The sequence below is a fragment of the Mustela lutreola genome, chromosome 1 (genome assembly GCF_030435805.1).
Source record: "Mustela lutreola isolate mMusLut2 chromosome 1, mMusLut2.pri, whole genome shotgun sequence".
Lineage (NCBI taxonomy): Eukaryota > Metazoa > Chordata > Mammalia > Carnivora > Mustelidae > Mustela > Mustela lutreola.
Window position 1 is genome coordinate 263,395,972 of NC_081290.1, and position 12,074 is coordinate 263,408,045.

Below are 12,074 nucleotides of genomic sequence, written 5' to 3' on the forward strand. Positions count from 1 at the left end.
ATTTACGTGTTCCCAACATGGCAGACAAGATGCACTTGTTTTCATCAATTTCTTCCACTTAGCCTGATGTTTTCAAGGGTCATCCATGCTGCGAATCCTGTATCGGGACGTCATTCCTTTTGATGGCTGAGTAATTTTCATTGTATGGCTAGATCACATTTGGTTTATCCATTCATCAGATGATGGATATTTGGGTCATTTCTGCCTTTTGGCTCTCATGAGTAATGCTGCCGTGAACACTCTTTTTTTTTTTAAAGACATTTACTTATTTTATTTGTCAGAGAGAGAGAGAGCACAGGCAGAGTGGCAGAGTCAGAGGGAAAGGCAGGCTCCCTGCAGGGCAAGGAGCCCGATGTGGGACTCGATCCCAGGACGCTGGGATCATGACCTGAGCCGAAGGCAGCTGCTCAACCAACTGAGCCACCCAGGCGTCCCTGCCGTGAACACTCTTGAACAAGCTTTTGTGTCGATTGGTATTTTCATTTCTCTTGGTGTATATACCCAGGAGCTACAGGCTAACTCTGTGTTTAACTTTCTGAGGACCTGCCAGTCTGTTTTCCAGAGTGGTTGCACCATTTACCTTCCCATCAGCAATGTCTGAGGAGTCCCATTGCCCCACATCCTCCGCCAACACTTGTTATTATCCATCTGTCTGATTATAGCCGTCTTGGTGGGTGTGATGTGGTGTCTGGTTGCCAGCAAGCTTGCTTCAGGGTTGAAATTTGCGTAGCCAGCCCATGTTGTCATCGAGGCCACTGACGTTCGTTTAAGGTGACTGCTGGAGATTATGGGGGCTTAAGACCTCAGTCCGCCTGGGTCCTGCCACTAAGTCTGGGCTGCCTTCTTTATCAGAGGAACACCTGCACGAGCTGGATGAGGCCGAGGGGCCTGCGGTCCTTTAGGGAGAGAACCTCATTTCCCCATTTTTCCTTCTCACCCTCATTTCACGGGCGGAGATGCGGGTGTCCACAGAGAAAGGGGCTGCTTCACCTTTTTGGTATTATACCACCTGCTCTAAGTCAAAGACTGGTTTTGAAGTGAACCGATCGGCTCCCTGGGAGACTGCAGGCAAACTGGGGACAGAAGACCTGAAAATGACAGGTGCGCCCTGGCTTGCACACGCTGTCTCTGTCCAGATCAGGCATGATCCAGGACTCACTTTGTACGAACAATGTCTTCACTAATGCAGTATTTTAAAATTGGGAAATGTGACCTAAAAATCTAGATTCCTGGCTTTTCTCTAGAAACTGACAGGCCTAGCCATGCTGTTCCCACCGTGCACCTTGCAGCAGTTGGCTGGAGCTGAGTCCTGGCTGCCACCCTGGAGACAGGCACAGACTCTCCAAATCCCCGCTGTCCCTAATGCTCTGTGTTATGTCACAGTTGGTCCTCCCCACACGTCACCTGCCTTATCCCTGCTGGGGGGTTATTCGTTAGGGCCTAGCTTTCGGCAGGGACCTATGGGGGTAAAGTGAGGCCATAGTCGATGGCCAGGCCAAGTTTGTATTTAAGATCCTGGGTTTCTAGTTATCTGCCTTGCGTCTCACCATGAGCTTAAGCAAGTTTCAGGTGGACATCTAATTTCCCATTCATGCTTCTCAAGTGACATGTACAGCTCAAGCATGGTCCTAATTGCTTTGCCATGTTTAAACTCATTCAGTTCTCACAGTCACCCATGAATATTCCCAGTTTACAAGTGGGAAAACAAAGGGTCAGAAAATGAACCCATAATCCATGGATAATTAGTGGCAGACCAAGGATTTGAAGCCAGGAGCAAATGAGGTCATTTTGCGAGTTTGCTCATAATAGAGCGCTTGGTCCATGGCGGGGGTGGGGCAGGGGGGTGGTTCAGTGGAGGCTGCTGCATAAGGATTCACCTGGGTTCGCAGACCCTGCTAACATGCTGCACAGCCAGGCACTCGTCCTGGTCAGGTGCCCCTCACTAAAGCCAGGGGTTGGAGTAGATGACATATGTGCTTGGAGAGATGATGTCTGCCATTCTTTCTAGCCCTAACTTGTGGTGAGTCTCTGAAAGGTAGCAAGAGAAGAGGGGAGGGAGAGGAGAGGGGGCATTTGTCACCACGTGATGCCTGGAAGACTAGTGGATACCCATCTGGTCCCTCCTGAGGGGGCGTCTCCTGTCTCCCCAATTCAGAACCCCATGAGCTGGGAGTCCAGATTTCCTCCCCCGGAGCTGGCTAGCCTGGAGGTTGTGATTAGTGGAGTTCAGGGCGCATGGGGCTGGGAGGGCACTGTGGCCTCGTTTCTCACCCTCCCGTCCCCAGGAGTAACACAGAAGTGGCTGGTAAGCCACGGCATTGTCCTCACACACAGGGCCTCTTTGTTTCCCTGATACACAGAGAGGAGGCTGTAACAATGGCCTTGAATGGCACTTTGCTCTCCTTTCTCCAATGTTATACTTGTGTTTTTCAGTTCTGGAATCAGCTAGACAATTATTTCCTGCAGGAGGTATCAGCTTTACATCTTTCCTGTCTGCTTCTCTGGCAGTGCTCAGGCCCCGGGTCGGTGGGAACTGATGGAGAGCTAGGCCTAAAGACAGCGGAGCCCATCAGCATGTTACCTTCTCAGGAGGCTGGAATGCAGTGGCACCTCACCTCTCCCCTGCGAGATGGCACCTGTCCTGGAGGAAGGAACCAGACCAGGTAACACGAGAGACAGGCTGAGAGCTGCTGGTGGGGAGCAGGGCCTGGAGGCGGTGGCTGAGGGTCCAGCCTGAGGAGGATGGGTTTCTGTTTTCTAGATACCCTGCTTGCTGGAGAGTGACGGTCCGCTGGCAAACAAATGAATAAGCAAAAGCAACTGAGGTCAAGTTCAGCAGCCTCCTGATTAGGGACACACTCTGCCTGTCTGACCGTTAGTGCCTCTGATGTCCGGGTAACAAGAAACTTCAGGGTCTGCGTGGATTTATGGAAATGACTACTCCCTTAATCATTGCTGTCATTATTAAGCTCTTCTTGAACTTCCTGTATTTGTGTGCAGATCACTATATGTATCTTACGGTACTGATAGCAATTACAGCAAACACTTAAACAATGTGTTTTCCATTCTCGCTTGGCAGAGAATGGAAAACAGGCAGTCTGGTCCTAGAGTCTGTGCTTTTCATCACATGCTTCTTACATAATGTTTTGCACAATAAATCAAGGTCACTCCAAGGTTGCACCTTGAAAGGCAGTGATGTATAATGATAGCTACGATAAGTATGTGTACTGAGACCTTTGCCCTGTGGCAGGCAATGTTCCAAGGGTTTAGCATCTATGTCCTCATTTATTCTGGATAATAACTTTATTGGAAGGATACTTTTATGGTCTCCATTTTATTGAGGAGGCAATTTCAGGGAAGCTAAGTAACTCTCCCAGGGTCACACCGCAGTCACGTGGCAGAGGCAGGCTTTGAGCTCGGTTCTTTCTAGAGTGTTGTGTGACTCTAAAGCCTGCCCAGCCCCATGGCCGGTTTGGAGTTAAGTGGCCTCCTCTGGGTCACGAGATAGAGAGGGTGGCGTTCTGTCCCTGGCTTTGCAGAACATCGCTTAACGTTCCTGGCTTGAGGAGTGCAGAAGGTCTGAAATGGTTTGTCCGTTGTTCGCTTTTCGCCTTGCTCGATGAAGATGGACCTGCCCGACAGCGGCCAGAAAAAATTTGCAGGGATGATAATTGCTTCACAAATAACCTGTCTCCTTCTTGGCCAGAGCCTGGGCTGAGCCGCCGCCTGGGCAGGAGGACATATGGTAAATAAACAGGACTCATGGGGGGGGGGGCATTCAGGAAGCCAACTTTACTTTTGTCTATTACCGCACCTCAATTTTTTCCTACACGGTCCCCTTCTTTCCTTGTCCCAGGATGGAAATTAGGGTGGGCCCATGCTGACTACCTTTCTAGCTCCAAAGCAGTCTCAGTTCAGACCTTCAAAGGCTGTTCCACATGGAGCCTCTCTCCCACCTCCAGCTGGGGCCTGGAGCAAAGAAAGGGAGTCTGTGGTTGGTTTCCCGCTTCCCGCCTATGCTGCCAGCTGGCTCACTGAGGCTTCTGACCCCCAGCAGGGGCAGGAGAGGGGGAGAGGAGGACCCAGAAGAGCAGGGAAGTTCTTAACTTGGTTAACACTGCGGTTAGCTGGCTGGGCCTGGTGGGTGTTGACACCTGATTCTTTATCTCTTGGCACAATTTTATAAATACTTCAGAGAATACCCTCCTTCCTCATTTTTGGGGATTTCTAAACTCCCGATCCTTTGAAGCTGGCTGCCTAAGACTCCTTCTTCCAAGTCTGAGCCGTGCTTACTAGTTTGGTGGGGTTGCCAACACAAATACCACAGGCTGAGTGTCTTAACAGAGACTAAGGCGTTGGCAGGCTTGGTGTCTTTTTTTTTTTTTTTAATTTTATTTATTTTAGAGACAGCAAAAGCAATCAGAGGGAGAGGGAGAAGGAGACTCATCACTGAGCAGAAAGTCCACTGCAGGGCTCGATCCCAGGACCCGGATATCATGACCTGAACCCAAAGCAGCTATTTAACTGACTGAGCTACCCAGGCACCCAGCAAGCTTGGTTTCTTCTGAGGCCTCTCTTGTTGGCTTGGGGTTGGCCGTTTTCATCTTGTTTTTCACACCATCTTCCCTTTGCCTATGTGCATTCCCACATCTTGTCTTCTTCTGAAGATACCAGTCAGATTGGATGAAGGTCCACTCTAAAGGCCTCATTTTAACCCAGTCACCTCGTTTAAAACCCTAACTCCAAATACAGTTACGTTCTGAGGTACTGGGAGTCAGGGCTTGAACATATGAGTCTGGAAGGGGGCTGGGGTAGGGGGGCACAGTTCAGCCAGGCCAGGTACCGTCAGCTTCTGTCTGGGGAAGGGTTCGTGCTCTCCTGGAGGCCCTCTTCCAGAGGATCTACGCGACTCCCAGGGTCCCTTGTTGCACACCTCTGGCTTATCAGAAATACTCAGCTCCTCTTTACCCAGAAAATCCAAAGCCTCCCGGCCCCCTCACTCCTGCTGGGTGCTCCGTCTCTCTTCACCTTGGGCTTCTAAGGTGTGATGCAGACAAAAGTCCTTAGGGATACTCGAGCTACAGAGATGCGGCTCAGTCCCAGGAGGTGGGGAGTGGGCAGCTGGGACTGGGAGCACCTCTGTTGTTCACTCCAAAATTCTCCCTCCGTGCTCCCACTGTTTCCTCGTCCAGCCCTCCTTTCAGGGCTGGGGATGGTCCAAAAAGGGGGAAACTGGTATCATTTGCAAGTCCTGCATGACGGCGTCACAGCTCCCTTGGGATGTGTCCCCGAATGGCTTGTGTCTTCAGCACACGCTGAGATTCAGGTAGCCTTCCCACTCTGCTATCCCTCTGATGCCGCACTTAATTTTCATGAGGAGCCCCATGAGGAAGAGGACGGTGTCCTCGTCGAGCTGAAGGAGGGGAAGCTGGAGCTCAGACCGGTTCTGGAACGTTCCCCAAGGTAGATGGTAGAGAACTTGGGGAGCGGGGAGCAGAGATCCTCTTTGACCCACTTCGGTCACTCCCCTCGGCCTTCCCCACCAGGCTTCTGAGAGCTTCAGACTGCTGCCCTTTTTTTGTTCTGGGCTGGAAAGAAGTTCCTTCTTAGCAGAATGTCACCACGGTAAAAAAGCTGGAGTCCCCGCCTAGTCTGAATGCTGCATTTGGAATGCAGGGGCTGGTGCTGGGGTGGTGGGTCCAGGGTCAGATGGGGCTCTGTGTCCCCAAGGGATCTCTGCTGGAACCTTCTGCCCCTGCCCCAGCGTAACTCCTTCAGAGCAGTAATGGCGGGCGGTGGAACAGCTTTCTTTGCAGAAGCGCACAAAAGCAAAATTGCATCCTGAAAATCTTATTTGAGGCAGAAGGGGCTGTATGGTCTCCCCCTGTATCTCCTAAGATGTACTTGACCTAAAGAAAACTTCAAAATAGAAAGACCTTGATTTTTAAGCTGACTTTTTCTGTTTAGATTTTTAACTGTTTTCTTTAAATATAAGTTCGGGCCTACCGTTGCGCATCCTTGCACAACTTCCCAGGGAAGGAAGAAGGACAAATGGGTCTGGCGGCTGTTTGGAAGCTGTGTGCCGAGGCTATATCCAGGATCTGTCCAGAGGCAGCGCTGGACTGGCCTGGCCTGGCCTGGAGTCTGGGGCCCAGGGAATAGGACAGGGATGCATGTGGTTGCCGCTAACTTAGACCCTTAGACCAGGGAAGAAGGAGAGGATAGTATTTCTCTTTAAGCACTCAGCAGTCATTTAGTGAATACCTATTACGCTCAGGGCCTTTATAGGTCCTCTGCCAGGAAGCGACGGGTCATGAATGGTCCCTGGGAAAAGTGACCTGTGGGGCAGGACAGGGCTTGGAGGAGGCAAGACTGGACCACTGGAGAATCAGAAGCGTCAAGACTCCCAGAGCTGGGCAAGACCACAGTCCTGGCCTCCAGAATGGAGAGGGGAATGGGTTAGACAGGAGACAGTGTGGGAGCTAAGTGGGGTCAAACGACGGAAGCATCTAGAATGCTCCTCTGGTTTCTGACTTGGCCCACGGAAGTGATGCTATGGCATTACCAAAGGGTGAGTGTGTACATGTGTGTGTGGGGGGGGGGGGTGCAACTGTGCTGGGATTGGAACTGGCTGACGACCCTTTTCTGCAGAAAGAATTGGGGCATAGAGGTTGTTCTTTCTTGTAACAAATAGGTACTGAGGGTTTGCCATAAGCTGAGTGCTGGGGAGAGGGAAACCAAGGGGACACATTCCATTCCTCTCAGAGCTTACAGCCCAAGTGAAGGAGCAATTCAAATGAAATGTAGCAGAAAGACTGTAAAAGGGAATTGGGGAAGGGCTGGGGAAAATTGGTTAAGGGCCAAGTATTCAGCGACATTAGAGAATGATTCATTTCTAAAAGTGTGATTATGGCATTGTATTTTAGGTGGGAGAATACTCCTCAGTTTGCTTCCTTTTTTGGAGATGCAAGTTAAAAGAGCATGATGTCAGTAATTGACTTGGCAACAAAATGAATACACACACAAAGAGAGAGCAAATATGGTAAAATGTTACCAGTTGCTGGGAGTCTATGAGAGCTCATTGTACTGTTCTACGATTCTTTGGGCTTTGGGTTTTTCCATGTGAAAACTTTCATTATAAAGATTTAAAAATACAAGGTAGCAAGTGCCTCAATGGGAAGTAAGGGTGCAGTGGGAACACAAAAGAGGGCACCTAATTGGAATTTGATGAGTGAGAGAAGCCTTCCAAAGAAAATAACATCTAAGAGCGGAGAGATGAATGGACGATGGACAGGGGAATGGGGAAGTGCCTTGGGGAGAATATAACAGGCAACGTGTGTGAATGCTTGGTAGCCTGTTTTGTTAGAGGAACCACATAAAAACACACACAAAGACATTTAATGGGAGTGTTGAATGTCAATCAAGGGGTTACCAGGAGGTGAGAAGAGAAGGCACGGGTGCTGTGGATAAGTTTGGACTTTGTCCCGACGTGAATATAAGCAGGGGGGTGTGTTTCAGAAAGAGGAGGCTACTGTGTATTGAGCTGTTGGGTCTGGCAGCTGCTGCTGTAAGGGCTCCGTCTGTAGTAGTCCACTTAACCCTCACTGGCTTCCCAGCACCTAGCGATCAGCACCGCTGTTTTACAGATGAGGCAAACTGAGGCCCAGAACATGGAAGTAGTGGCTCAAGTGGCTCAAAACAGGTCTGGAGGAGGCAGGTCGGAACCCAGGCAGCCTGGCTCCAGAGTCATGCTTTTAACCCACAAGGCCACCCACCTCTCAGGGCCAGGCTGTTCTCGGTGGAAAAAGATCTGGGAGCAAACAGGACTCGAGGCAGGAAGACCACTCAGGAGGCAGTTGCAAGAGCCCTGGTGAGTGGGGAAGGTGACTCGAACTAACCTAGTAAGAGCGGAGATGCGGAAAATGGACAGGACAGAGTTATTTCAGAGGGAAAGCGCGGGACTTGGTGATCAAATGGTTGTGTGTGTGTTGGCAGGGCATGGAGTGGTGGGGTGGGGAGTCAAACATCCCACTGAGAACCTGCCCCACTTTTGCAGGAGAAAAGGGACCTGGAGCAGTTCTCCTCATGACACACAGTGAGGGCATGCGCAGATCCCTAACATCACCTCCATCTGCGAGGACCAGCCTATCGTACAGCCGACTCACATCTCTCATCCTGGCCTCTGCTAACCATCATTTCTGGTGCCATTTGCTATCTTCACTGTTAGAATTTCATCACCTACAGCCCTTGTCATTTCTGCACCCTAAGTTTTCTGGCTCTGGGAGGCCACAGCCCCCAGTTGTTTTCCTAATTGTCTCCCAGCTCACCCAGCGCACCGTAAGCCAAAAATGCTGCCAAGGGGAGGCCTGTGCTGCTCTGCCAGGAGCCCTGAATCCTCGGGCCCCCTTCCCTGGGCTCAGCCCGGATGACGAATTAAACAAATATTGAAAAACGATAAAAAGAAAAAACACTTGGCGGTGTCCTTCTAATGCTTATTGATTTTTAAGATCTTCCCAGGCATGAAAACGAGATTCACTGCCGTCATCTTGACATTGGATTCCTGTTAGCTGGAAGAGTGGCTCATCAATCAGGGTGGGGTGCCCGGCAAGGCGGGTATGGGCCTGCCTCCTGTCTGGGTCGTCAGCTCCAGCGATGGAGCGTGGTGGGGCTGAGGCGGGGTGGGGGCTAGAGACTACTCGCTTCAAGCAAGGGGCACTGTGGCCCGAGAGGGACCCCTTGGCATCTGGGAAGACAGTGAAGCCACTTCTCTATATGCAAAGGGTGTGGGGCTTCAGAGCACAGCATGAGCTCTTCTGTATATACTGCTCTCTCTCTCTCTCTCCAAGGAAATCGTTCATTTAACAGCAAATATTTATTTAGTTGCTACTATGGGCTACGTCCAGTTCTAGGTGCTGGCGATATAGCAGTGCCCTCCTGGGAGCCTACCTCCCAGGGAACATTGTGAGGAGCTTTGTGGGTAACCTGTCTATGCCTGTATCACATCTGTCTCTAGGCCTGGGTCTCTAGGTTCACGTTGTACACACGATTCTGTGAGTCGCTTCTTCACTAACGGTGTCTTGGAACCCATTCCATGTCAGCCTAAACGGACCTGCCCCGTCTTTGATAGTTGTGTGATGGTCTTCTGCAGGATAAATCCTTGCAGGTAGACATATGGGTTCTTCTAATATTTGCCACCCACAGAGCTGCAGCCAACTTTCTTCTACATATACTGCTGTACACATGGGAGTCCATACATGTACTGAGTGACCATGGGTAAGTTAATGAACCTCTCTGTGCCTCAGTTGCTTCATGTGTAAACTGAAGGTAATAATGGTACCTCCCTCTATTCATGAAGGAAATGCAAACAAATGACAACGAGATGCTGCTTTATTCCTGCTAGGATGTCTATAATAAAAAAGACAGGTATTAACTAGTGTTGGCTGGCAAGGCTATGAAGAAATTGGAGTCCTCGTATACCGCTGGTGGGAATATAAAATGGTGCAACCACTTGGGGAGAAAGTTTGGCAGCTCCTGAAAAGGTAATGCAGAGAATTACAGCAAATGTCCCAACAACTCTCACTTTGATGTAGAGGCCCAGGATAAATGAAAACACATGGCCACACAAAAACATGTATGCAAATGATCATAGCAGCCTTCTTCCTATTAGGCAAAAGCTAGAAACAATCCAGATGTCCAACAAGTGAGGAATGGATAAACAAAATGTGGTATGTCCATGCAATGAATATTATTTGGCATTAAAAAGACAGGAAGTATTGATATATGTTACAACATAAATGAGTCTTGAAAACATTAAGCTAGCAGAAAGTGGCCGGTCACCAGGGACAACATATTGTGTATTTCACTGATGTGAAAAGTCCAAAATAGGCAGATCCACAGGAACAGAAAGTAGGTTGGTAGTTCTCAGGGGACTGAGGGGTTAAGATAATGGGGATTGACTCCTAATAAGTACAGGGCTTCTTTTTGGGGTGATGAAAATGTCCTAAAATTGTGATGATGATAGCACAACTCTGCAAATATACTAAAAAAATATTGAACTGTATACCTTAAAATGGGTAAATTGTATGGCATGTGAATTGTATCTCAGCAGAGCTATTATTTAACAATAATAGTAAGACCACCCTCCTGTGTTGTGAGGATGAACTGAGATGGCATATTGATGCAGAGAACAGTCCCGGGCATCTGAAAGCTCTAAGTATCCACTATTCCTGGTGTCGCTCTGGAACAGAGATTCCCAGAAGTAGAAATGGTGAACCAAAGGGCAGGTGCATTTAAAAAATTTTTAATATTTTAAATTTCAAAGACTGCAAAGTTCCCCTCCAAAACCATCTTCACCATCTCACTCTCAAAAGTAGTGCACAGGATGTCTGTTTTTCTCCTTTCTTCTTTTCAAAGAAGTAACCACCACAAAAAATCTAGAAGAACTAGAAAAAATCTAGATCACTGGTCACTGTGGTTTTCCTTCAGGTGATGGGATCATGTGTGGATTATCTTTTCTTCTCTCATAGTGTTTATCTGAATTTTTTTCATATTTTCAAAAACAAAACATGTGGTTGTAAATGGCATGAGTTCATTCTTTTTCATGGCTGAGCAATATTCCATTGATTGATTGATATGCCAGTGAAATTATCTATTTATCTATCTATCATCCATCTATCTATCTATCTATCTATCTATCTATATCACACCTTCTTTCCATTCATCTACAGGTGGATACTTGGGTTGCTTCTTCACCTTGTCTATTGTTAATAATCCTGCAATAAACACAGGGGTGCATCTGTCTTTTCATATTCATGTTTTCATTATCCGTGGGTAAATACTCAGTAGTGGAATTACTGGGTCACACGTTAATTCTGTTTTTACTTTTTTGAAGACTTTCCATACTGTCTTCCATAGTGGCTGCACCAGTTTGCGTTCCCACCAACAGTGCTCGGAGGTTCCTTTTTCTCCATATCCTTGCCAACACTGTTATTCTTGTGTTTTTTATTTTAGCTATTTTGACAGGTGTTAAGTGAGATCTCATTGTGGTTTTAATTTGCATTTACCTGATGATTAGTGATCTTTTCATGGATGGACCTAGAGGGTATGTAATGCTAAGTGAAATAAATCAATCAGAAAATACCATAAGATTTCACTTTTATGTGGAACTTAAGAAACAAAACAAGTGAACAAACAAAATTTAAAAGGAGGCAAAAAAAAAAAAAAAACCCAAAACCAAACTCCACAGACTCTTAAATATAGCAGATGGATGGTTGCTAGAGGGGAGGTGGTAGGGGGCTGGGTGAAACAGATAAAGGGAATTAAGAGTACACTAATCATGAGGAATACTGAGAAATGGTAGAACCGTTGAATCATTTTATCATAAACCTGAAACGACTGTAACACTGTATACTAATTACACTTGAATAAGAATTCTCTTAATTTAAAAAAAAAAAACCCAGAACACATAATTACATAATACTTATGAGTGAAAGTATCCCCCATCTAATTTACACCATGGGACTTTAACCCTTGCCAGCTTTAGTGGTCAGAATGGGAGACTTTACACCTATCAGTCCACCCTACCAAGACACAGGTCCTTCCCATTATGAAGCTTTTATTGCAATAGCCAGAGGACAATAACATAGGGAAGTGCAGAGATGGCAATTATGAGCCAGGCTTTCTCACTCAGTGTTACCAAAAAATCATACCTGCGCACCATTTGCACCGTTGCCAGACACCAGATCTTGCAAGTTCACAAATACTTCGTGGGCATCGTCATTTAGCCTCCACAAGGATTCTGTGACATAGTTACGGGTGCAAAACAGGAGCTGGAAAAATCAAGCGATTGCCCAAATGCGCGGTTAGGAGGTGACTGAGATAGATATGGCTGAAGAGGCCTTTAGCTGTGAGTCAGGAGTCACACACCAGGATCTTTTATTATCTCACTTAAAAGTAAGGACAAGGGGCACCTGGGTGGCTCAGTGGGTTAAGCCTCTGTCTTTGGCTCAGGTCATGATCTCGGGGTCTTGGGATCGAGCCCCACATTGGGCTCTCTGCTCAGCAGGGAGCCTGCT

General features: G+C 47.9%; 1 protein-coding gene across 1 annotated transcript in view; it reads left to right on the plus strand.

The window, feature by feature from the left end:
* Window positions 1–2,495: 2,495 nt before the first annotated feature.
* Window positions 2,496–12,074, plus strand: part of PRR5L (proline rich 5 like) — a 146,112-nt gene continuing 136,533 nt past the window's right edge. Inside the window, exon 1 of the mRNA XM_059139987.1 lies at window positions 2,496–2,663. The gene's annotated coding sequence lies outside the window, so the exon portion shown is untranslated. The remainder of the gene's footprint in view (window positions 2,664–12,074) is intronic.